Here is a 24,775-nt window from a genome sequence, read left to right on the forward strand (position 1 = left end):
CCGCTGGCTAACGACGCCGCTGTCGGTCTCATCAATTATCCTCTAAACACAATCTTTGATCAGTGCGATGTGGTTCTGGGGGATCGGATGATTTCGCAGTCCAGTTCCACACACCCGTACAGAGCTATGATCGAAACACTTCTCAACTTTTCAGGCGACACTCTTAAAACACAGTTTAGCGCCGGTCTTTTTTACCGAGACACACCTGGGTCAGTTGACTCGATCGTCACTGTAAACGGTCCTAACGCAGGCCTTAACAAAAGGGCCGAGTTCACGAGCAGATCCAGAGAAGTACATCTTCTCGGTCCTCTCCACAGCGACATATTTTTCTGCGAGAGACTGTTATTAAACTCGGTCGATTTAAAAATTAAACTCACCAGGGCGAATGACGCCTTCTGCCTGACCGGACCCCGCGACTCCACCTTTCGTCTGAAAATCCTCGGTGCCTCTCTGTTTGTGAAGAAAGTCACTGTTTCGCCAGCTGTGAGAATAGGTCATGCAGCGGGTTTGTTAAAAGGAAATGCTCTCTACCCACTCTCACGAGTCAATGTAAAAACATACTCCATTCCAGAAAACTCAAGAATATGTACCCAGGAGAATTTATTTCTGGGTTCAATACCTAAATACGTGGTTTTAGGGTTGGTACATCATGAGGCATTTACCGGTAGGAGAGATCTCTCCCCGTTCAATTTTCATCATTACAACACCGAATATCTCGCCCTCTGTCAGGATGGTCGACAGATCCCCGCTAAAGCTTTTCAACCTCAGTTTAATAACGGTATGGCGGTCAGAGAGTTTTATAACATGATTCTAGCTACAGGAAGACATTTGAAGGACCTACCTCTAAGCATTGACCGCGAAGGTTTTAACAGCGGTTATTCGTTGTTTGCATTTAATCTCAATCCAGCCGACGACAACGACGCTCTCTCCCCTGTCTCAAATGGGAATTTAAGACTGGAGATGAGATTCAGAGTACCCTTACCAAACACCGTAACACTGATTGTGTACGCTTGTTATGATTCCATTCTGGAGATTGATGCGAAAAGACAAGTGCTGGTGGACTATTATTAAAAAGTTATGGATAGTCTCCAGTTACAGAGGCTGCTGAGAGGTCTCTTGGGCGACACATTTTACGGTGTATGGCCGTCGGATAAGTTGCCTCAATTGACACAACCCCTCAGACCGCCTGCATATTTCATCGTCAACACACATCCAGCACATAAACCAGGAGAGCACTGGTTGGCTTTAACTCTCGAAGAAGACGGTAGAACAACTTTCTTTGACTCATTTGGAATGGGGCCCTACTTTACACATTACCCCGAAAATATTTTAAAGTTTCTCAAGAAACATTCAGGCAACATCGAGTACAACAATGGCCAACTACAGAACCCTCTATCGTTTGTATGCGGACATCATTGCGTCTTCTACCTCTGTCATCGCGCTAGAGGGTTGTCTATGGGAGAAGTATTAAGTCTATACAGTGACGATACCTTAAAAAACAACCTCATGGTATACAACTTTGTGAAAGGACATCAGCAATGTCTAAAAAGATGTGCACACTGTCCGTGGAAACAACAAAACTGTTCTCTTCTGTATTTTAAAGACTATTGTAACGCGTGACTAATCTTATTTTGTTTGTGCGTGTGTTTTAAAAAAAATCTGTAATCTCATAGTAATTCAATAAAACATTTTATTGATGAAAAGACAATAATTGTGTACAAGACAATTATTCAGGAAACCCATCGAGGCGTTAGAGACAATTTCTTCCCTTTGGTCACTACATGCGTCAAGCGTCGTCGAGGTGTCACTTTAGGGTCCTTTGGGTCGGGAGACCAGCTCTCAGCTATACTTTTCTTTCGCGAGATAGAATTCGATTTAAGTCTCTGATATTGAGCCCGTGCTTCAGGATTGGACAGCAGGGTGAGAGGGATGTTTAGCTTTAATAATGTGACGAGAAACTCGGACCATCCCTCAGGTAATGAAGAACTTGTTTTCTTATACGGTAGAGAAAGGTACTTGAATATATCGATCACATGAGAGCCTTTTACAGCATTTCCTTCATACATAAATTCGCCGTTCGTATTCCAACCGTCGACGTTTTTGGATATCCTCCGGATAATGTATTCAGCATTTCTTCGAGCTTTTGACAGAAGGCTATTTAGAATATCCTTACCCAGGTCATCTGTTACAGAGGGTGTTTTTAGAACACTTTCGACACGTCTGTCAGAGTCGAGGGGATGATCGCTGACCCCGTCTCGTTGTAAAGTCAGAGTTACTCTCTTTTGGTCTCTCTGATCCTGTTTAGTAAAGGTTAAATATCTCTGCAATAGAGCATCATACTTTTTAATCTTCTCATACGAGTTTAACTGAGAATCATTTAGAATGGTCCTCATCTTCTCATTCAATTCATCTTCGGCAGTTTCACGGATGTCAGAGGTTGGACGTGATAACTGGTTAATTTGCCGAGGAGAGACGAGATACATTTTCTGGACAGTCTTCATAGCGTTTTACTTCTTTAAAAGCCCCCCTATTAGATTTCCAATGATTGGAACGGCAGCCGCTAGCAACGGCAACAGGAATCCACCCGATTGCTTTTTAAGAATCCTTCGTTTACGCTTCAAGCACGCTTTTTTATTAGCCAAGAGTCTGATGTTTTTCTTCTGTTTTTTCAGTTTTTTGAACTGAGCCTGCGAGAATGGTACATTCCCCTTCAAAACATTCAGGGCGATCTCACCGAGAGCTTGAATAAAGTCCCGGGAACTACGTGTCAAAATGTCTTTACGTTTCTTTGACGGAGCTTGGTATAGTTCCTTAAGTAAACCAGCGTTTCTTTTTATACGCGCTGACATAACTCAAGCAGACGTTTTTGGTATGTACACAGTGTGACGCTGATGAGGTAGTATCCCAGTCCTTAGTCTGTAGCGTTCTGGACAGGAGGGTGTTAGATCAACGATTAAGTACCCGTGAACGCCAGCTGTAGCATCTTCAAAGCTTTCTAGAAAGAAAGCTCTTTGAGACGGGTAAACCTGTTGAGCAAGAACTTTTATCTGCATTTTATCACGAGGATTCTTAAACAATACAAAGTAATTGCTGTTCAGACTAATAGTACGACTATATTTACCGCGATGAAATAAGTTTTGCGTCAGCATTATAACACTCATATTTTTATGATGCCTGTACTGCGTAAAAATGCGAACAACCTCTGGGTTTTCAGAAGCTTCAAAAATAACGTCGTCAAGAATAATCAAATGTTTTCTATCAGAAGGAAATACATCTTCATTTTCAAAAGATTCAGGTAAACCTTCAATGAATTTGATATTTTTATTCATCTTTTGCAATTCACTGTACATAGGTTGAAAAGAAGTATAAATCCATACAATATTTACATTGACATCATCCATAACATGTTCACAATTTTCAAGTATACATTTTACAAAATGGGTCTTTCCCGACCCCGACGGTCCCACCACTAGACATGAAAATGGTGTTTTCAAACGCGGATCGAAATTAATTCCTTCCATAGTGACCCCTCATCCACTCAAAACTCAGAACCCGAAAGGTTTGGTTGTGCCGTCCGAAAACAAGCGCCTCTTATCGTACACGACCCGGAGTTTTTTCGTAACTGATCTGTTTTTTAAAGTGATGTTCTTTTTATCCCTGACAATGTTGCGTTGCTGGGTCTCAAGCACCCCATCAGGTGAATTCTGCAAATAGCCCTCTACAAGATCTCTGACGGAGTCAAAGTTTATCCGCTGACAAGATTCTTTTGTTTGCGTGATACCTTTAACTTTCATCACAACCTTCTTCTGTCCTTTGGTCCTATAAGCATACGTCTTAGGACCCGCCGAAACAAAGTCCTCGATGCTATCCCCATCGAGTTCATCAGTCAGATCACCGAGATAGTTACCTAATTTTAAAGGTGTCTCGCCGTCTTTCACCACATATATCAAGCTGTCTGTGTCAACATCGAGAACACTCTCCTGCAATTTCTCCATGTAACTGTACAACTTCAGACGAGCATAAGCAGTGGTGAAAGCTCCGATAAAAACATTGCTGCTTTTCCAGGAGGGTAGAGACCCTTGTAACGCCACTGGATCACAACTTTTTTCTCATCCAACACGTTAAAGTAGCTGACCTCGTATTTCCCTGAAAACAAGAAACTGAAAAACTCGTTGGGGTCTGACACTACAGAAACCTGAGACATGTTCTCCCTCTGACAGAACTTGCCCCACAGGCTGTTAAGACAAGCCTTAGCCACCTGTCTCTTTGCTGGGTTGTGACAAACCTTATCAGCACAAAGCAAAATCCCCTGATGGGCTTGATAATCCCGAATGTATTTGTCGCGGCTTTCCTGATCAACGGCCTCGGCAGGGTAACCAGAAGCCTCCTGCTTGCCCTTCAGGAATGTACGGATGTAACCTGCGAAAATACAATCGCTAGATCTATCAAAATGCCATACTTCAATAATCTTGGCCACCTTGTATCCCTTGACCAGAGCCTTGTTGAACTCAACCGAGACCCAGACCCCCATCAAAGCACGCTCGTCATCGCTATGCGTACAGTCACTGTCTTGAGCATTACGACTTGAACAGATACTGCATAACGTGAAGTGTAATTTACCCCCTGGTCCTCTATAGGGTAAAACAGGTACATATAAACCTCTAGGAGGATAGACAACCGCCTTGATCAGACCAAAGTACTGTCTGGGATCGCCAAAGTCCTTGTGGATTATGCGGGGATGACCTAGGGGGTACGAACACGTGCTGTTGACGTAAGGATACACAGAGGTGACATCGGCGTAAAAAACTTTTTCACCAGGCTTTGTCGTGTAACGCAACTTTAAAGCACTGGTTCTACCTCCGTAGAGGGCATTACGAGGGTTGAGAGGCTCAGGGGTGTCAAAATCTAAGAGAAAATCTCTGAGATCATCACACGATTGTCGAAGAGAACGCCATTCGTGTTCCCAGATGGTAATAAGACGCACCTCGTGATTAGACTTTAACGTCTGCGCTCTCTCCATTATAGCAGAGTAGAATTCGCCATATGGTCTACCTCTTAATGGGCAGACGGCTTGAGGGTCAACACATGAAGGACAGCCGTGGAAGAAACAGCCGTAAAACTCCCAGACCTGCTTAACACCGTCAACTTCAGCATAACCGTCAACAAAACACTGGCCAAACGCCATCTCCCCATGGTTCAAGGCATGTTGTATGAAAATGCCCTGTCTGTGTGATTCCCATTGCAACCACTGGATGGAAGCATCTGAGAACCTCTTGTTACCGCTTGTTACATAATTGTTGGGACAGGGTATGGCTAATGTGTCTGGTTTTAAAAAGTTGGTCCTGAAAACAGCCATACACGCAGAGGCGATTGTTACGGATGAGAGCGCATCAACACCTGTTTCTTTAAAAAACTCCTCTCTAAATATCATGCATCCTCTGGCTAGAATGTCAACATCGTTTTTGCAATAGTGAATAGCTTCACTCCTGAAATTGAAAGAATTCCTACACACAGATTCATACCAGCTGTAAAAATCTCTCTGTTCAGGGTCTGACATGTCCTCAACGCCGTAGTCTGACGGAGGAGGATAGGCCCCAATGTAATGCAGATGATCTTTTGAGCTAAACTTGTGTGGAAAAAAACCCTTGCATTGGTCGGTGAAACCGAGAGCTTTAGGCATGGAGCTGAGTCGCATGGTTAGGAATGAGAGAGAGTCGATGAATTTTAGCTTGTAGTGAGGATCCTCAAGACAAAGTATCTTACTACCAGTCATGATTATTCTCTTAGGTATTAACCCTTCATCAAGCATACCTCTCAAGACAATGACGCTGTCAAAACCCCTGGCGTTATGCGCAACAAAAACACAGCCTCTAAACCGGTTCTTTCTGAAATATAAAAGAAACGCTCTAACACAGTCGAGACCATAAAACACCCGTTCTTCACCTCTCTGCGTCTTTACACACACTAAAAAAGGGACATGTCTACCTTGGTCGTCTGTAAACGTTTCAAAATCATAAAAAACCAGATCAGGATGCTCAGTCTTCCTGGCGACGGTTTGAATGTAGCACTGATGGACCTCGTTAGTCGACGATAATTTTACACCGCAGATGTTACATTTAAGCACAACGCAACAATGGTTGGGTTTACCCCTTTTTAACGGCATATACCGACACCTTCCGCATTTTTCACATTTTTTGTATCTCTGGCAGAGACTTGACCCATTAGCGCCAATCTCTTTGTGTCTCGCAACGCAGGAAGGTGTTCTACAAACCCTGCGACAGTCGTCACAAGTTACAGGGTCTGGGACCTCTGTAGGGCAAACAGGATCGTGACAAACGCTACAGTGACCTTTGCATATGTGTTTTGATTTATCTTCATACCCTTTATGACAGCTGACACAAAAGTAATGTGTTCCTAAAAAACCTTTTGGGTTCTTCACCCCATAATAGTGTCCCTGAAGTAGAAACAAGTATAAGGGCTCCGAACCATCAGCAAAACCGGTGGCATAATGCGCTAATGGCTGGTTTGCTGTCGTTTTATGAAACACAACAACTTTACGCCTCACTATCCGTTCAAACAGTGGTATATCTGTGAATGTGATAGGTGTTTGAGAATCTAAACCAGCTTTGTTTTGTAATTTCCTCCCCAACTCAACACAATCTTGATACGCACGGTTAGGATTAAGGAGACAAGAAAGGCTGATTGCGAAGCAAAGCTGCTCGGTTCCGTCACCACCAACTACATAGAGATGTCGTCTTTTTTTACCAATAATTTCGGCATCCAGCATCTTCTCGAGCTTGCGTTTAGCGCCTCCTCGAGGGTTATGTACAATTTGGACCGTTAATTCAATTCTCTTACCCATAGCGATGACTCTGTCAGATTGCACTGTGTTGCTAAGGAGGTCCTCAAAAGCAGGGAAGATATTCCCGCCGTCGCCTTCAACCACAACATTAACGTGTTCTTGAACATCTTCGCCTACCACTTCAAGCTGAACCACATCCTCTCGATCTGCCAGTCTCTGCGCTTCATCAGCCAACTCCCTGACCTGTTGCATCAAACCTCTGTAGAAAGTAGCTAAATCAGGAGTGTCCGGTACAACAGGTCGTTTTAGCACCCTTCTTATCCTATCGGTGTTAAAAGGCTCTATGACTTCGGATTCAATACCGGTACCTCCAACACAACTTCCTTCCTGAACCGAATCACCGCCATCATCAACATTGTCATCGCTACAGTTAGAGTCAGACACATCTACCAGCGGGTCAAGAGCAGGTGTCCCTGAATCAGTCGTCTGCAGATTATCAACAAACCTTTCTAACCAATCCTCGTTGTCTAAAGAGGTATCGGCCCTACCCTTGCGGGATGATGCAGGAACCATATTTAAAATTCGGTTACCCTCTCTCTCACCGAAAAAAATTGACTCCATGTTTTCGTTTATACACGGATCATAGACCTGCACTACATCCTCCTCAGACATGTCGTCAAACAAGTCAGACAGAAACATACGTGTTGACGAGGCACTCTGGTCAATGAGGTGTGGTGTAGTGTGCTGGTTATAAAATATTTAATAAACAAAACAACAGTCTCAAAACACAAACCCCGTGGTGTAACAACAATCTCAAAACACAATCACCCACGGTGTAACAGCAACCTCAAAACACAAACCCCGTGGTGTAACAACAATCTCAAAACACAATCACCCGCGGTGCAACAGCAACCTCAAACCCCAATCACCCAGCACTGCTTTTAAATAATGAGGCTCCAAATGGACCTTACTGTGGTTGAACTTCAGTCAGATCAGTCCACGACGTCTGTTACCACCAGGTCCTTGACGTTTTAGGAGCCTCAGAACTTCAGACACCAGAGCTTTATTTGTGACGTCCTTAACGATGAGTTCTGTAACAACGGTAATAATATATAAGACATATGCACCCCAGCTGATTACTCATTGAAATAGTTGTTAATCTTACCTTCACGTAGATTTCTCACCAAATGACGGTATCTACGTGCTTGACGTGCTTGCCGGGCTAGACGACGACACTGTATTTCACTTTGATGAAGACGTCGTTCAAGCGTACGTACTCTGCATTCGAGCTGTTGTTTTACAGCCGTTGCATCATAGAACGCTAATAGGGTCGGCGACGCTGGAGAGCGGGGTCTGTCTTGGGTAGCTGCGACAGAGCGGTCGGGGTCTGGGGGTAGAGGCGGGGTTTGGTCAGGGGGTGATGCGGGGCAAGTCGACGTTGGTATCCGGGGCGATGTCCGCGGCTTGTCTGTGGTTGCTGGCGGTGCTGATGGTGTCGGCGACGGTGGCTGTGGAGGTGCGGATAGCCCAGATGCCGACGTCGAGTCTTCAGCAGGGAACAGTCCGGATAGTAGATCCAGAGGTACTGAGGAAACCGACGTTGATGTCTCCCACAAAGGCCAAGAACCAGAGGGGAGAGCTGAAACAGAATACCGACAACAATACAAATGTAAATACAATCTAGAAGCAAGACCTCGGATAGCAGTTAATATGATATTAATATAAACAGAGTAGTATGAAAATAACCCTAGTACAATATGAAAAAATACGACCTGCGGAAAAACAAAATTACGTAATCATATAACCGGTGTAGAGCCGTGTTGTTTTCTAGCGATGGCTATAATAAGACAACAACACGTGTAGCATCCATATCGATACTCATGGGCAGAACCATCATCACAACAGAAGCAAATAGTGAAGAGCAGTAAAAAAAAAAAAAAAAAAAAAAAAAAAAAAAAATTAAAAAAAAAATCAAAAAATAGTAAATAAATAAATAATAATAATAAAATAAAATAATAAATAAATTAATTAATAAATGTAGGGATCTACTAAGATCAACATTTAAAGCGTAAAAACAAATAGTAAATCACTAGTGTATACTGTCATTAAACCACATTACAATTCGTAAAATCACGACCTCTAGTGGACGCCGTCGTTAAACCACATTACAGTTAGTAAAATCACGACCTCTAGTGGCCGCCGTCGTTAAAGCACATTACAATTAGTAAAATCACGACCTCTAGCGGCCGCCGTCGTTAAACCACATTACAGTTAGTAAAATCACGACCTCTAGTGGCCGCCGTCGTTAAAGCATAGTGTGAAATAGTAATCACGACCTCACGTGCCCGCCGTCGTTAAAGCATAGTGTGAAATAGTAATCGCGACCTCTAGTGTCCGTCGTCGTTAAAGCATAGTAGTAAAATCACAATGACGCTTAGCAGCAACAGTTACTCAAACACCTTCAATAGTAAAATGACACCGTCTAAAAGCACATAGCCGGAACATAGACAAACCGCATTACAGATAAAACACACACACACGGACACACACACGCACGCACGCACGCACGCACGTACGCACACACACACACACACACACACAATAGCGAACATACAACCATTCAACTGATACTGAACGGTAGAGATGTGTTGAAAAAAATTGAGATTCGTATCTTACCAAACGTTGGTGTTGGTGTTGGTGTTGAAGCGACAGGTAGAAGGTGTGGCGTGCTCGTTGTCTTTGTATCTGTTTTCATGTGAAAAAATAAATAAATAAATACAGCAGTGAAACGTAAACTATCACTCCAAAATGTTTTTTCCCACCTCCTATCAGCTGAGGTGTCTGGTGAGTTAAAGAATCAACGAGCGGGTGCCCTACTCCTTCGACCTCTGACTGATCGTCTGTTTTCATACGCACAGGCGTTGAATAAAACAAAAAACATAGGTAGTTAAATATAAAATACATCGACAGACTGTGGTTAAAATACTTTTTTTTTATTGAACTGAATGTTTTGCTCTCACCGTTGAACAGTTGGAGCGACCCGTTCAATGAATGATCAGCATCCACAGGGTCCGGATGACTTCCCGGTCGTGTCTGATTTCCGGGTTCCGGGTGATCTTTTCATGCACACACACACACACACACACAAGGATTTCTTTCTTTTTGTTTTGGTATCCGGGGCGATGTCCGCGGCTTGTCTGTGGTTGCTGGCTGTGCTGATGGTGTCGGCGACGGTGGCTGTGGAGGTGCGGATAGCCCAGATGCCGACGTCGAGTCTTCAGCAGGGAACGGTCCGAATAGTAGATCCAGAGGTACTGAGGAAACCGGCGTCGATGTCTCCCACAAAGGCCAAGACCCAGAGGGGAGAGCTGAAACAGAATACCGACAACAATACAAATGTAAATACAATCTAGAAGCAAGACCTCAGATAGCAGTTAATATGATATTATTATATAAACAGAGTGTAAATGTAGGGATCTACTAAGGATCAACATTTAAAGCGTGAAAACAAATAGTAAATCACTGGTGTATAATGTCATTAAACCACATTACAATTAGTAAAATCACGACCTCTAGTGGACGCCGTCGTTTAACCACATTACAGTTAGTAAAATCACGACCTCTAGTGGCCGCCGTCGTTAAAGCACATTACAATTAGTAAAATCACGACCTCTAGCGGCCGCCGTCGTTAAACCACATAACAGTTAGTAAAATCACGACCTCTAGTGGCCGCCGTCGTTAAAGCACATTACAATTAGTAAAATCACGACCTCTAGCGGCCGCCGTCGTTAAAGCACATAACAGTTAGTAAAATCACGACCTCTAGCGGCCGCCGTCGTTAAAGCACATTACAATTAGTAAAATCACGACCTCTAGCGGCCGCCGTCGTTAAAGCACATTACAGTTAGTAAAATCACGACCTCTAGCGGCCGCCGTCGTTAAAGCACATTACAGTTAGTAAAATCACGACCTCTAGCGGCCGCCGTCGTTAAAGCACATTACAGTTAGTAAAATCACGACCTCTAGTGGCCGCCGTCGTTAAAGCACATTACAGTTAGTAAAATCACGACCTCTAGTGGCCGCCGTCGTTAAAGCACAATAGAGTTTGCAAAATCCCGACCTCTAGTGGCCGCCGTCGTTAAACCACATTACAGTTTGTAAAATCACGACCTCTAGTGGCCGTCGTCGTTAAAGCACATTACAGTTAGTAAAATCACGTCCTCTAGTGGCCGCCGTCGTTAAAGCACATTACAATTAGTAAAATCACGACCACTAGCGGCCGCCGTCGTTAAAGCACATTACAGTTAGTAAAATCACGACCTCTAGTGGCCGCCGTCGTTAAAGCACATTACAGTTAGTAAAATCACGACCTCTAGTGGCCGCCGTCGTTAAAGCCCATTACAGTTAGTAAAATCACGACCTCTAGTGGTCACCGTCGTTAAACCACATTACATTTAGTAAAATCACGACCTCTAGTGGCCGCCGTCGTTAAAGCACATTACAGTTAGTAAAATCATGACCTCTAGTGGCCGCCGTCGTTAAAGCACATTAGAGTTTGTAAAATCACGACCTCTAGTGGCCGCCGTCGTTAAACCACATTACAGTTTGTAAAGTCACGACCTCTAGTGGCCGCCGTCGTTAAAGCACATTACAGTTTGTAAAATCACGACCTCTAGTGGCCGCCGTCGTTAAAGCACATTACAGTTAGTAAAATCACGACCTCTAGTGGCCGCCGTCGTTAAAGCACATTACAATGAGTAAAATCACGACCTCTAGCGGCCGTCGTCGTTAAAGCATAGTAGTAAAATCACAATGACGCTTAGCAGCAACAGTTACTCAAACACCTTCAATAGTAAAATGACACCGTCTAAAAGCACATAGCCGGAACATAGACAAACCGCATTACAGATAAAACACACACACACGTACACACACACGCACGCACGCACGCATGTACGCACGCACGCACACACACACACACACACACACACACAGAGACACACACACACACACACAATAGCGAACATACAACCATTCCACTGATACTGAACGGTAGAGATGTGTTGAAAAAAATTGAGATTCGTATCTTACCAAACGTTGGTGTTGGTGTTGGTGTTGAAGCGACAGGTAGAAGGTGTGGCGTGCTCGTTGTCTTTGTATCTGTTTTCATGTGACAAAATAAATAAATAAATACAGCAGTGAAACGTAAACTATCACTCCAAAATGTTTTTTCCCACCTCCTATCAGCTGAGGCGTCTGGTGAGTTAAAGAATCAACGAGCGGGTGCCCTACTCCTTCGACCTCTGACTGATCGTCTGTTTTCATACGCACAGGCGTTGAATAAAACAAAAAACATAGGTAGTTAAATATAAAATACATCGACAGACTGTGGTTAAAATACTTTTTATTTATTGAACTGAATGTTTTGCTCTCACCGTTGAACAGTTGGAGCGACCCGTTCAATGAATGATCAGCATCCACAGGGTCCGGATGACTTCCCGGTCGTGTCTGATTTCCGGGTTCCGGGTGATCTTTTCATGCACACACACACACAAGTATTTCTTTCTTTTTGTTTTGGTATCCGGGGCGATGTCCGCGGCTTGTCTGTGGTTGCTGGCTGTGCTGATGGTGTCGGCGACGGTGGCTGTGGAGGTGCGGATAGCCCAGATGCCGACGTCGAGTCTTCAGCAGGGAACGGTCCGAATAGTAGATCCAGAGGTACTGAGGAAACCGGCGTCGATGTCTCCCACAAAGGCCAAGACCCAGAGGGGAGAGCTGAAACAGAATACCGACAACAATACAAATGTAAATACAATCTAGAAGCAAGACCTCGGATAGCAGTTAATATGATATTAATATAAACAGAGTGTACATGTAGGGATCTACTAAGGATCAACATTTAAAGCGTAAAAACAAATAGTAAATCACTGGTGTATACTGTCATTAAACCACATTACAATTAGTAAAATCACGACCTCTAGTGGACGCCGTCGTTTAACCACATTACAGTTAGTAAAATCACGGCCTCTAGTGGCCGCCGTCGTTAAACCACATTACAATTAGTAAAATCACGACCTCTATTGGCCGCCGTCGTTAAAGCACATTACACTTAGTAAAATCACGACCTCTAGTGGCCGCCGTCGTGAAAGCACATTACAATTAGTAAAATCACGCCCTCTAGCGGCCGCCGTCGTTAAAGCACATTACAGTTAGTAAAATCACGTCCTCTAGTGGCCGCCGTCGTTAAAGCACATTACAGTTAGTAAAATCACGACCTCTAGTGGCCGCCGTCGTTAAAGCACATTACAGTTAGTAAAATCACGACCTCTAGTGGCCGCCGTCGTTAAAGCACATTACAGTTAGTAAAATCACGACCTCTAGTGGTCGCCGTCGTTAAACCACATTACAGTTAGTAAAATCCCGACCTCTAGTGGTCGCCGTCGCTAAAGCACATTACAGTTAGTAAAATCACGACCTCTAGTGGCCGCCGTCGTTAAAGCACATTACAGTTAGTAAAATCACGACCTCTAGTGGCCGCCGTCGTTAAAGCACATTAGAGTTTGTAAAATCACGACCTCTAGTGGCCGCCGTCGTTAAACCACATTACAGTTTGTAAAATCACGACCTCTAGTGGTCGCCGTCGTTTAAGCACATTACAGTTAGTAAAATCACGACCTCTAGTGGCCGCCGTCGTTAAAGCACATTACAGTTAGTAAAATCACGACCTCTAGTGGTCGCCGTCGTTAAACCACATTAAAGTTAGTAAAATCACGACCTCTAGTGGCCGCCGTCGTTAAAGCACATTAGAGTTTGTAAAATCACGACCTCTAGTGGCCGCCGTCGTTAAACCACATTACAGTTTGTAAAATCACGACCTCTAGTGGCCGCCGTCGTTAAAGCACATTACAATTAGTAAAATCACGACCTCTAGCGGCCGCCGTCGTTAAAGCACATTACAGTTAGTAAAATCACGACCTCTAGTGGCCGCCGTCGTTAAAGCATAGTGTAAAATAGTAATCACGACCTCTAGTGGTCGCCGTCGTTAAAGCATAGTGTGAAATAGTAATCGCGACCTCTAGTGTCCGTCGTCGTTAAGCATAGTAGTAAAATCACAATGACGCTTAGCAGCAACAGTTACTCAAACACCTTCAATAGTAAAATGACACCGTCTAAAAGCACATAGCCGGAACATAGACAAACCGCATTACAGATAAAACACACACACACGCACACACACACGCACGCACGCATGTACGCACGCACGCACACACACACACACACACACACACACACACACACAATAGCGAACATACAACCATTCAACTGATACTGAACGGTAGAGATGTGTTGAAAAAAATTGAGATTCGTATCTTACCAAACGTTGGTGTTGGTGTTGAAGCGACAGGTAGAAGGTGTGGCGTGCTCGTTGTCTTTGTATCTGTTTTCATGTGAAAAAATAAATAAATAAATACAGCAGTGAAACGTAAACTATCACTCCAAAATGTTTTTTCCCACCACCTATCAGCTGAGGCGTCTGGTGAGTTAAAGAATCAACGAGCGGGTGCCCTACTCCTTCGACCTCTGACTGATCGTCTGTTTTCATACGCACAGGCGTTGAATAAAACAAAAAACATAGGTAGTTAAATATAAAATACATCGACAGACTGTGGTTAAAATACTTTTTTTTTATTGAACTGAATGTTTTGCTCTCACCATTGAACAGTTGGAGCGACCCGTTCAATGAATGATCAGCATCCACAGGGTCCGGATGACTTCCCGGTCGTGTCTGATTTCCGGGTTCCGGGTGATCTTTTCATGCACACACACACACACACACACAAGTATTTCTTTCTTTTTGTTTTGGTATCCGGGGCGATGTCCGCGGCTTGTCTGTGGTTGCTGGCTGTGCTGATGGTGTCGGCGACGGTGGCTGTGGAGGTGCGGATAGCCCAGATGCCGACGTCGAGTCTTCAGCAGGGAACGGTCCGAATAGTAGATCCAGAGGTACTGAGGAAACCGGCGTCGATGTCTCCCACAAAGGCCAAGACCCAGAGGGGAGAGCTGAAACAGAATACCGACAACAATACAAATGTAAATAAAATCTAGATGCAAGACCTCGGATAGCAGTTAATATGATATTAATATAAACAGAGTGTAAATGTAGGGATCTACTAAGGATCAACATTTAAAGCGTGAAAACAAATAGTAAATCACTGGTGTATACTGTCATTAAACCACATTACAGTTAGTAAAATCACGACCTCTAGTGGCCGCCGTCGTTAAAGCACATTACAGTTAGTAAAATCACGACCTCTAGTGGCCGCCGTCGTTAAAGCACATTACAGTTAGTAAAATCACGACCTCTAGTGGCCGCCGTCGTTAAACCACATTACAATTAGTAAAATCACGACCTCTAGTGGCCGCCGTCGTTAAAGCACATTACAGTTAGTAAAATCACGACCTCTAGTGGCCGCCGTCGTTAAAGCACATTACAGTTAGTAAAATCACGACCTCTAGTGGCCGCCGTCGTTAAAGCACATTACAGTTAGTAAAATCACGACCTCTAGTGGTCGCCGTCGTTAAAGCACATTACAGTTAGTAAAATCACGACCTCTAGTGGCCGCCGTCGTTAAAGCACATTACAGTCAGTAAAATCACGACCTCTAGTGGCCGCCGTCGTTAAAGTATAGTGTAAAATAGTAATCACGACCTCTAGTGGTCGCAGTCGTTAAAGCATAGTGTGAAATAGTAATCGCGACCTCTAGTGTCCGTCGTCGTTAAAGCATAGTAGTAAAATCACAATGACGCTTAGCAGCAACAGTTACTCAAACACCTTCAATAGTAAAATGACACCGTCTAAAAGCACATAGCCGGAACATAGACAAACCGCATTACAGATAAAACACACACACACGCACAAACACACACACGCACGCACGCATGTACGCACGCACGCACACACACACACACACACACACACACACACACACACACACACACAATAGCGAACATACAACCATTCAACTGATACTGAACGGTAGAGATGTGTTGAAAAAAATTGAGATTCATATCTTACCAAACGTTGGTGTTGGTGTTGGTGTTGAAGCGACAGGTAGAAGGTGTGGCGTGCTCGTTGTCTTTGTATCTGTTTTCATGTGAAAAAATAAATAAATACAGCAGTGAAACGTAAACTATCACTCCAAAATGTTTTTTCCCACCTCCTATCAGCTGAGGCGTCTGGTGAGTTAAAGAATCAACGAGCGGGTGCCCTACTCCTTCGACCTCTGACTGATCGTCTGTTTTCATACGCACAGGCGTTGAATAAAACAAAAAACATAGGTAGTTAAATATAAAATACATCGACAGACTGTGGTTAAAATACTTTTTTTTTTATTGAACTGAATGTTTTGCTCTCACCGTTGAACAGTTGGAGCGACCCGTTCAATGAATGATCAGCATCCACAGGGTCCGGATGACTTCCCGGTCGTGTCTGATTTCCGGGTTCCGGGTGATCTTTTCATGCACACACACACACAAGTATTTCTTTCTTTTTGTTTTGGTATCCGGGACGATGTCCGCGGCTTGTCTGTGGTTGCTGGCTGTGCTGATGGTGTCGGCGACGGTGGCTGTGGAGGTGCGGATAGCCCAGATGCCGACGTCGAGTCTTCAGCAGGGAACGGTCCGAATAGTAGATCCAGAGGTACTGAGGAAACCGGCGTCGATGTCTCCCACAAAGGCCAAGACCCAGAGGGGAGAGCTGAAACAGAATACCGACAACAATACAAATGTAAATACAATCTAGAAGCAAGACCTCGGATAGCAGTTAATATGATATTAATATAAACAGAGTGTACATGTAGGGATCTACTAAGGATCAACATTTAAAGCGTAAAAACAAATAGTAAATCACTGGTGTATACTGTCATTAAACCACATTACAATTAGTAAAATCACGACCTCTAGTGGACGCCGTCGTTTAACCACATTACAGTTAGTAAAATCACGCCCTCTAGTGGCCGCCGTCGTTAAACCACATTACAATTAGTAAAATCACGACCTCTCGTGGCCGCCGTCGTTAAAGCACAATTACAATTAGTACAATTACGACCTCTAGCGGCCGCCGTCGTTAAACCACATAACTGTTAGTAAAATCACGACCTCTAGTGGCCGCCGTCGTTAAAGCACATTACAGTTAGTAAAATCACGACCTCTAGTGGCCGCCGTCGTTAAACCACATTACAATTAGTAAAATCACGACCTCTAGTGGCCGCCGTCGTTAAAGCACATTACACTTAGTAAAATCACGACCTCTAGTGGCCGCCGTCGTTAAAGCACATTACACTTAGTAAAATCACGACCTCTAGCGGCCGCCGTCGTTAAAGCACATTACAGTTAGTAAAATCCCGACCTCTAGCGGCCGCCGTCGTTAAAGCACATTACAGTTAGTAAAATCACGCCCTCTAGTGGCCGCCGTCGTTAAAGCACATTACAGTTAGTAAAATCACGACCTCTAGTGGCCGCCGTCGTTAAAGCACATTACAGTTAGTAAAATCACGACCTCCAGTGGTCGCCGTCGTTAAACCACATTACAGTTAGTAAAATCACGACCTCTAGTGGCCGCCGTCGTTAAAGCACATTACAGTCAGTAAAATCACGACCTCTAGTGGCCGCCGTCGTTAAAGCACATTACACTTAGTAAAATCACGACCTCTAGTGGCCGCCGTCGTTAAAGCACATTAGAGTTTGTAAAATCACGACCTCTAGTGGCCGCCGTCGTTAAACCACATTACAGTTTGTAAAATCACGACCTCTAGTGGCCGCCGTCGTTAAACCACATTACAGTTAGTAAAATCACGACCTCTAGTGGCCACCGTCGTTAAAGCACATTAGAGTTTGTAAAATCACGACCTCTAGTGGCCGCCGTCGTTAAACCACATTACAGTTTGTAAAATCACGACCTCTAGTGGCCGCCGTCGTTAAAGCACATTACAGTTAGTAAAATCACGACCTCTAGTGGCCGCCGTCGTTAAAGCACATTACAGTTAGTAAAATCACGACCTCTAGCGGCCGCCGTCGTTAAACCACATTACAATTAGTAAAATCACGACCTCTAGTGGACGCCGTCGTTAAAGCACATTACACTTAGTAAAATCACGACCTCTAGTGGCCGCCGTCGTGAAAGCACATTACAGTTAGTAAAATCACGACCTCTAGTGGCCGCCGTCGTTAAAGCACATTACAGTTAGTAAAATCACGACCTCCAGCGGCCGCCGTCGTTAAAGCACATTACAGTTAGTAAAATCACGACCTCTAGTGGCCGCCGTCGTTAAAGCACATTACAGTTAGTAAAATCACGACCTCTAGTGGTCGCCGTCGTTAAACCACATTAAAGTTAGTAAAATCACGACCTCTAGTGGCCGCCGTCGTTAAAGCACATTACAGTTAGTAAAATCACGACCTCTAGTGGCCGCCGTCGTTAAAGCACATTAGAGTTTGTAAAATCACGACCTCTAGTGGCCGCCGTCGTTAAACCACATTACAATTAGTAAAATCACGACCTCTAGTGGCCGCCGTCGTTAAAGCACATTACAGTTAGTAAAATCACGACCTCTAGTGGCCGCCGTCGTTAAAGCACATTACAGTTAGTAAAATCACGACCTCTAGTGGCCGCCGTCGTTAAAGCACATTACAGTTAGTAAAATCACGACCTCTAGTGGTCGCCGTCGTTAAAGCACATTACAGTTAGTAAAATCACGACCTCTAGTGGCCGCCGTCGTTAAAGCACATTACAGTCAGTAAAATCACGACCTCTAGTGGCCGCCGTCGTTAAAGTATAGTGTAAAATAGTAATCACGACCTCTAGTGGTCGCAGTCGTTAAAGCATAGTGTGAAATAGTAATCGCGACCTCTAGTGTCCGTCGTCGTTAAAGCATAGTAGTAAAATCACAATGACGCTTAGCAGCAACAGTTACTCAAACACCTTCAATAGTAAAATGACACCGTCTAAAAGCACATAGCCGGAACATAGACAAACCGCATTACAGATAAAACACACACACACGCACAAACACACACACGCACGCACGCATGTACGCACGCACGCACACACACACACACACACACACACACACACACACACACACACACAATAGCGAACATACAACCATTCAACTGATACTGAACGGTAGAGATGTGTTGAAAAAAATTGAGATTCATATCTTACCAAACGTTGGTGTTGGTGTTGGTGTTGAAGCGACAGGTAGAAGGTGTGGCGTGCTCGTTGTCTTTGTATCTGTTTTCATGTGAAAAAATAAATAAATACAGCAGTGAAACGTAAACTATCACTCCAAAATGTTTTTTCCCACCTCCTATCAGCTGAGGCGTCTGGTGAGTTAAAGAATCAACGAGCGGGTGCCCTACTCCTTCGACCTCTGACTGATCGTCTGTTTTCATACGCACAGGCGTTGAATAAAACAAAAAACATAGGTAGTTAAATATAAAATACATCGACAGACTGTGGTTAAAATACTTTTTTTTTTATTGAACTGAATGTTTTGCTCTCACCGTTGAACAGTTGGAGCGACCCGTTCAATGAATGATCAGCATCCACAGGGTCCGGATGACTTCCCGGTCGTGTCTGATTTCCGGGTTCCGGGTGATCTTTTCATGCACACACACACACAAGTATTTCTTTCTTTTTGTTTTGGTATCCGGGACGATGTCCGCGGCTTGTCTGTGGTTGCTGGCTGTGCTGATGGTGTCGGCGACGGTGGCTGTGGAGGTGCGGATAGCCCAGATGCCGACGTCGAGTCTTCAGCAGGGAACGGTCCGAATAGTAGATCCAGAGGTACTGAGGAAACCGGCGTCGATGTCTCCCACAAAGGCCAAGACCCAGAGGGGAGAGCTGAAACAGAATACCGACAACAATACAAATGTAAATACAATCTAGAAGCAAGACCTCGGATAGCAGTTAATATGATATTAATATAAACAGAGTGTACATGTAGGGATCTACTAAGGATCAACATTTAAAGCGTAAAAACAAATAGTAAATCACTGGTGTATACTGTCATTAAACCACATTACAATTAGTAAAATCACGACCTCTAGTGGACGCCGTCGTTTAACCACATTACAGTTAGTAAAATCACGCCCTCTAGTGGCCGCCGTCGTTAAACCACATTACAATTAGTAAAATCACGACCTCTCGTGGCCGCCGTCGTTAAAGCACAATTACAATTAGTACAATTACGACCTCTAGCGGCCGCCGTCGTTAAACCACATAACTGTTAGTAAAATCACGACCTCTAGTGGCCGCCGTCGTTAAAGCACATTACAGTTAGTAAAATCACGACCTCTAGTGGCCGCCGTCGTTAAACCACATTACAATTAGTAAAATCACGACCTCTAGTGGCCGCCGTCGTTAAAGCACATTACACTTAGTAAAATCACGACCTCTAGTGGCCGCCGTCGTTAAAGCACATTACACTTAGTAAAATCACGACCTCTAGCGGCCGCCGTCGTTAAAGCACATTACAGTTAGTAAAATCCCGACCTCTAGCGGCCGCCGTCGTTAAAGCACATTACAGTTAGTAAAATCACGCCCTCTAGTGGCCGCCGTCGTTAAAGCACATTACAGTTAGTAAAATCACGACCTCTAGTGGCCGCCGTCGTTAAAGCACATTACAGTTAGTAAAATCACGACCTCCAGTGGTCGCCGTCGTTAAACCACATTACAGTTAGTAAAATCACGACCTCTAGTGGCCGCCGTCGTTAAAGCACATTACAGTCAGTAAAATCACGACCTCTAGTGGCCGCCGTCGTTAAAGCACATTACACTTAGTAAAATCACGACCTCTAGTGGCCGCCGTCGTTAAAGCACATTAGAGTTTGTAAAATCACGACCTCTAGTGGCCGCCGTCGTTAAACCACATTACAGTTTGTAAAATCACGACCTCTAGTGGCCGCCGTCGTTAAACCACATTACAGTTAGTAAAATCACGACCTCTAGTGGCCACCGTCGTTAAAGCACATTAGAGTTTGTAAAATCACGACCTCTAGTGGCCGCCGTCGTTAAACCACATTACAGTTTGTAAAATCACGACCTCTAGTGGCCGCCGTCGTTAAAGCACATTACAGTTAGTAAAATCACGACCTCTAGTGGCCGCCGTCGTTAAAGCACATTACAGTTAGTAAAATCACGACCTCTAGCGGCCGCCGTCGTTAAACCACATTACAATTAGTAAAATCACGACCTCTAGTGGACGCCGTCGTTAAAGCACATTACACTTAGTAAAATCACGACCTCTAGTGGCCGCCGTCGTGAAAGCACATTACAGTTAGTAAAATCACGACCTCTAGTGGCCGCCGTCGTTAAAGCACATTACAGTTAGTAAAATCACGACCTCCAGCGGCCGCCGTCGTTAAAGCACATTACAGTTAGTAAAATCACGACCTCTAGTGGCCGCCGTCGTTAAAGCACATTACAGTTAGTAAAATCACGACCTCTAGTGGTCGCCGTCGTTAAACCACATTAAAGTTAGTAAAATCACGACCTCTAGTGGCCGCCGTCGTTAAAGCACATTACAGTTAGTAAAATCACGACCTCTAGTGGCCGCCGTCGTTAAAGCACATTAGAGTTTGTAAAATCACGACCTCTAGTGGCCGCCGTCGTTAAACCACATTACAGTTTGTAAAATCACGACCTCTAGTGGCCGCCGTCGTTAAAGCACATTACAATTAGTAAAATCACCCCCTCTAGCGGCCGCCGTCGTTAAAGCACATTACAGTTAGTAAAATCACGACCTCTAGTGGCCGCCGTCGTTAAAGCATAGTGTGAAATAGTAATCGCGACCTCTAGTGTCCGTCGTCGTTAAAGCATAGTAGTAAAATCACAATGACGCTTAGCAGCAACAGTTACTCAAACACCTTCAATAGTAAAATGACACCGTCTAAAAGCACATAGCCGGAACATAGACAAACCGCATTACAGATAAAACACACACACACGCACAAACACACACACGCACGCACGCACGCACACACACACACACACACACACACACACACACACACACACACACACACAATAGCGAACATACAACCATTCAACTGATACTGAACGGTAGAGATGTGTTGAAAAAAATTGAGATTCGTATCTTACCAAACGTTGGTGTTGGTGTTGGTGTTGAAGCGACAGGTAGAAGGTGTGGCGTGCTCGTTGTCTTTGTATCTGTTTTCATGTGAAAAAATAAATAAATACAGCAGTGAAACGTAAACTATCACTCCAAAATGTTTTTTCCCACCTCCTATCAGCTGAGGCGTCTGGTGAGTTAAAGAATCAACGAGCGGGTGCCCTACTCCTTCGACCTCTGACTGATCGCCTGTTTTCATACGCACAGGCGTTGAATAAAACAAAAAACATAGGTAGTTAAATATAAAATACATCGACAGACTGTGGTTAAAATACTTTTTTTTTATTGAACTGAATGTTTTGCTCTCAGCGTTGAACAGTTGGAGCGACCCGTTCAATGAATGATCAGCATCCACAGGGTCCGGATGACTTCCCGGTCGTGTCTGATTTCCGGGTTCCGGGTGATCTTTTCATGCACACACACACACACACACACACACACACACGCACACACACACATACGCATGTATATACACTTAATAAATACCGCTATTCTTTTCCTAGTTATCGTAATTATGATTAGAATCGCTGTCTCCTTCTCACCAATGACTCGCGCCGGTCCTGTCTTCCGTGCCGAATTATACCGTCGCTTACGGCTCAGAGAGCGTAGGTTACTCCCCTTCGCTCGATTTCCTGTACTCGGCCCCGGACGAACTCGTCCTCGCTGTCGATTATTATAATACACGGCGTGTTCTGAGCCTCGGTGCCGCTGTCTTGAAGACTCGCTCTCGGATTCACAGCCGACAGATCCGCACGGGCATCTCCGTCTTCAAAAGTTACACACATTAACCGCTCAAGCTCCTCAGCGCCGATCAGCGTCTCCGGGAAGTTATTCGCGGAGGCGATAATATCTGAAAAATAGAAGTGCGGCTGTTGTAACACATAATAGAGATATTAACAACGAATTATAAAACAATTCAATATTTTTACCAGTATCACTCTGCGTTAAATGAACGTCACACAGATGAGTGACGACGTCTGTCAATGAAAAGAGACATGGTACGTGATAAACATGGCGTAACGTTTTTATTATACTTATATATGTAAATGTAAATACATAGATACACATATATGTATATACTTATATGTATACTGTATAGATATAGATAGATGGATAGATAGACAGAAAAATATTCACCTACGACCTGCAGAGGAAGAGGCATCCATGGGTAGTCTGGAGTCCTTTTGGAAAGGAGGATGAAGTTCTGGAAGGTCTGGTCAACAGCGAAGGTTGTTACCCCTTCAGGTCATATGTGGGGTCCCCTTCAGCAAAGATAAAAATAAACATTTCAATATTACTATTAATAGCTATGGGAGAAGGAAAACACGCCTAAAATTTCCATTTATGCCTTTACCATCAATAAAATTTGTCAAACGCCTTGTTTTTCTGCGCTTAAATTGGCCGCAGATACAAAGATGGTGACGTGTGATCCAGTTACACCTGATTCAGCTGGACACTGGCAGTACATCTTCATTCACAGAAACACTGCTGTGACATCAAATATGAGCTGGACAGTGAGGCAGCTGCCAGGACAGCAACTCCAGCTGGACGGGTGAGATGTTTCTCCAAGGAAGTTATCGCTAAATTATTAATTATCCTGGCTCAGCATCGACCAAATGACCTGCTGATGATTGTCTAAATGCATCCACCAGTGCGGATGTTGGATGCGTTTATTCAGCAAGCTACAGTCAAGTTTAAAGGGCGTTTCTTTTCTCTTGTTTTTATTAAATGCAGTAATTTCAAGTGACGGTGCAAGCAAGCCGAGGTCAAGCACCAGCATGTTAGTGACGTGCAGGTGCAAAAGACGATGTGATTCATTCAATATATTTGAGGAGCAAAAAGGGAATCTTAAAAAGTGAACGTGATCGGTTGCAAAACAAATGGCAGGCATCCAAATATCCATGAGTCAATTCCAAGAAGTTGCTTAATTTTCCCAGGAATATTAACTCAGAATTCTGGCCCAAAAAGAGACAGATTCAAGACAGATTCAAACAGATTCAAACCCTTAATTCGGATGCAGAGCCATTTGAGTCTCTGATAACTTTGTGAGACACTTTGCTTTGTTAGACACGATCAAAGAAAGTGAAAGGTTATTTTTGCCATAGTTTAGTCATGGTTTATTTGTTGTATAACTTCTCTGTGAATTACTTCACTCAGTGATGCTGCAATAGTGGCATGTCCGTCCGGAGAAGAAGAATGATCTTGTTTAATAGCTTTACATTCCTTGGATGAATGCAGACACTAACAATGTTGGAACGTGGCAATGGCTGGTGCAGAAACACACCTTGTTTTCCTGTGTGGATGCTGCGCTTCCTTTCACCCTGGTGCTGAGCTCATCCTGGCCGATCTGGCTGTGGTTGTGTCTGCTGTAGAGCAGTCTGAGAGGCACCGTGTCCTCCTTCCCCACCGACCTGCTTTCATCGCGGATATCCTTCCAGCTCGCCGCTGCACAGAGAGAACCGGTAGTAACTGATTTAAAAAAAACATCGCCGTCTGAAAATCAATGCCGGTTGTTTTTCTCGCTGAACACCTATCATTTATCACGAAATGTATCACCAAGCTGTGAATAGTGACTCTGATACAAACAAAGGCCTGTTTATCTGTAGAGGCGAGTTCTTTTTCGAGAAATATCACATTAGCATTCCGGCAGATTTTGCCCTGCCGCCCATAAATCCACTCCAAATTGTGGGTTTTTTTAAATGACTTTATTGGCTTTTGATCACATTTCTAGCGACAAATATATCCCACATTGTAATATTATGTGCTTGTTTTATGTAAA

At 44.0% G+C, this 24,775-nt stretch overlaps 1 long non-coding RNA gene across 1 annotated transcript; it reads right to left on the minus strand.

Moving 5' to 3' along the window:
- Nucleotides 1–9,483: 9,483 nt before the first annotated feature.
- LOC128753318 (uncharacterized) lies at nt 9,484–9,951 on the minus strand. Its single transcript, XR_008413839.1, has 3 exons — nt 9,823–9,951; nt 9,625–9,702; nt 9,484–9,547 (listed from the first exon to the last, which is right to left on the minus strand). It is a non-coding gene; the product is annotated as an uncharacterized LOC128753318 (long non-coding RNA).
- Between the last annotated feature and the right edge of the window lie 14,824 nt (nt 9,952–24,775).

The sequence above is a fragment of the Synchiropus splendidus genome, chromosome 2 (genome assembly GCF_027744825.2).
Source record: "Synchiropus splendidus isolate RoL2022-P1 chromosome 2, RoL_Sspl_1.0, whole genome shotgun sequence".
Classification (NCBI taxonomy): Eukaryota; Metazoa; Chordata; class Actinopteri; order Syngnathiformes; family Callionymidae; genus Synchiropus; species Synchiropus splendidus.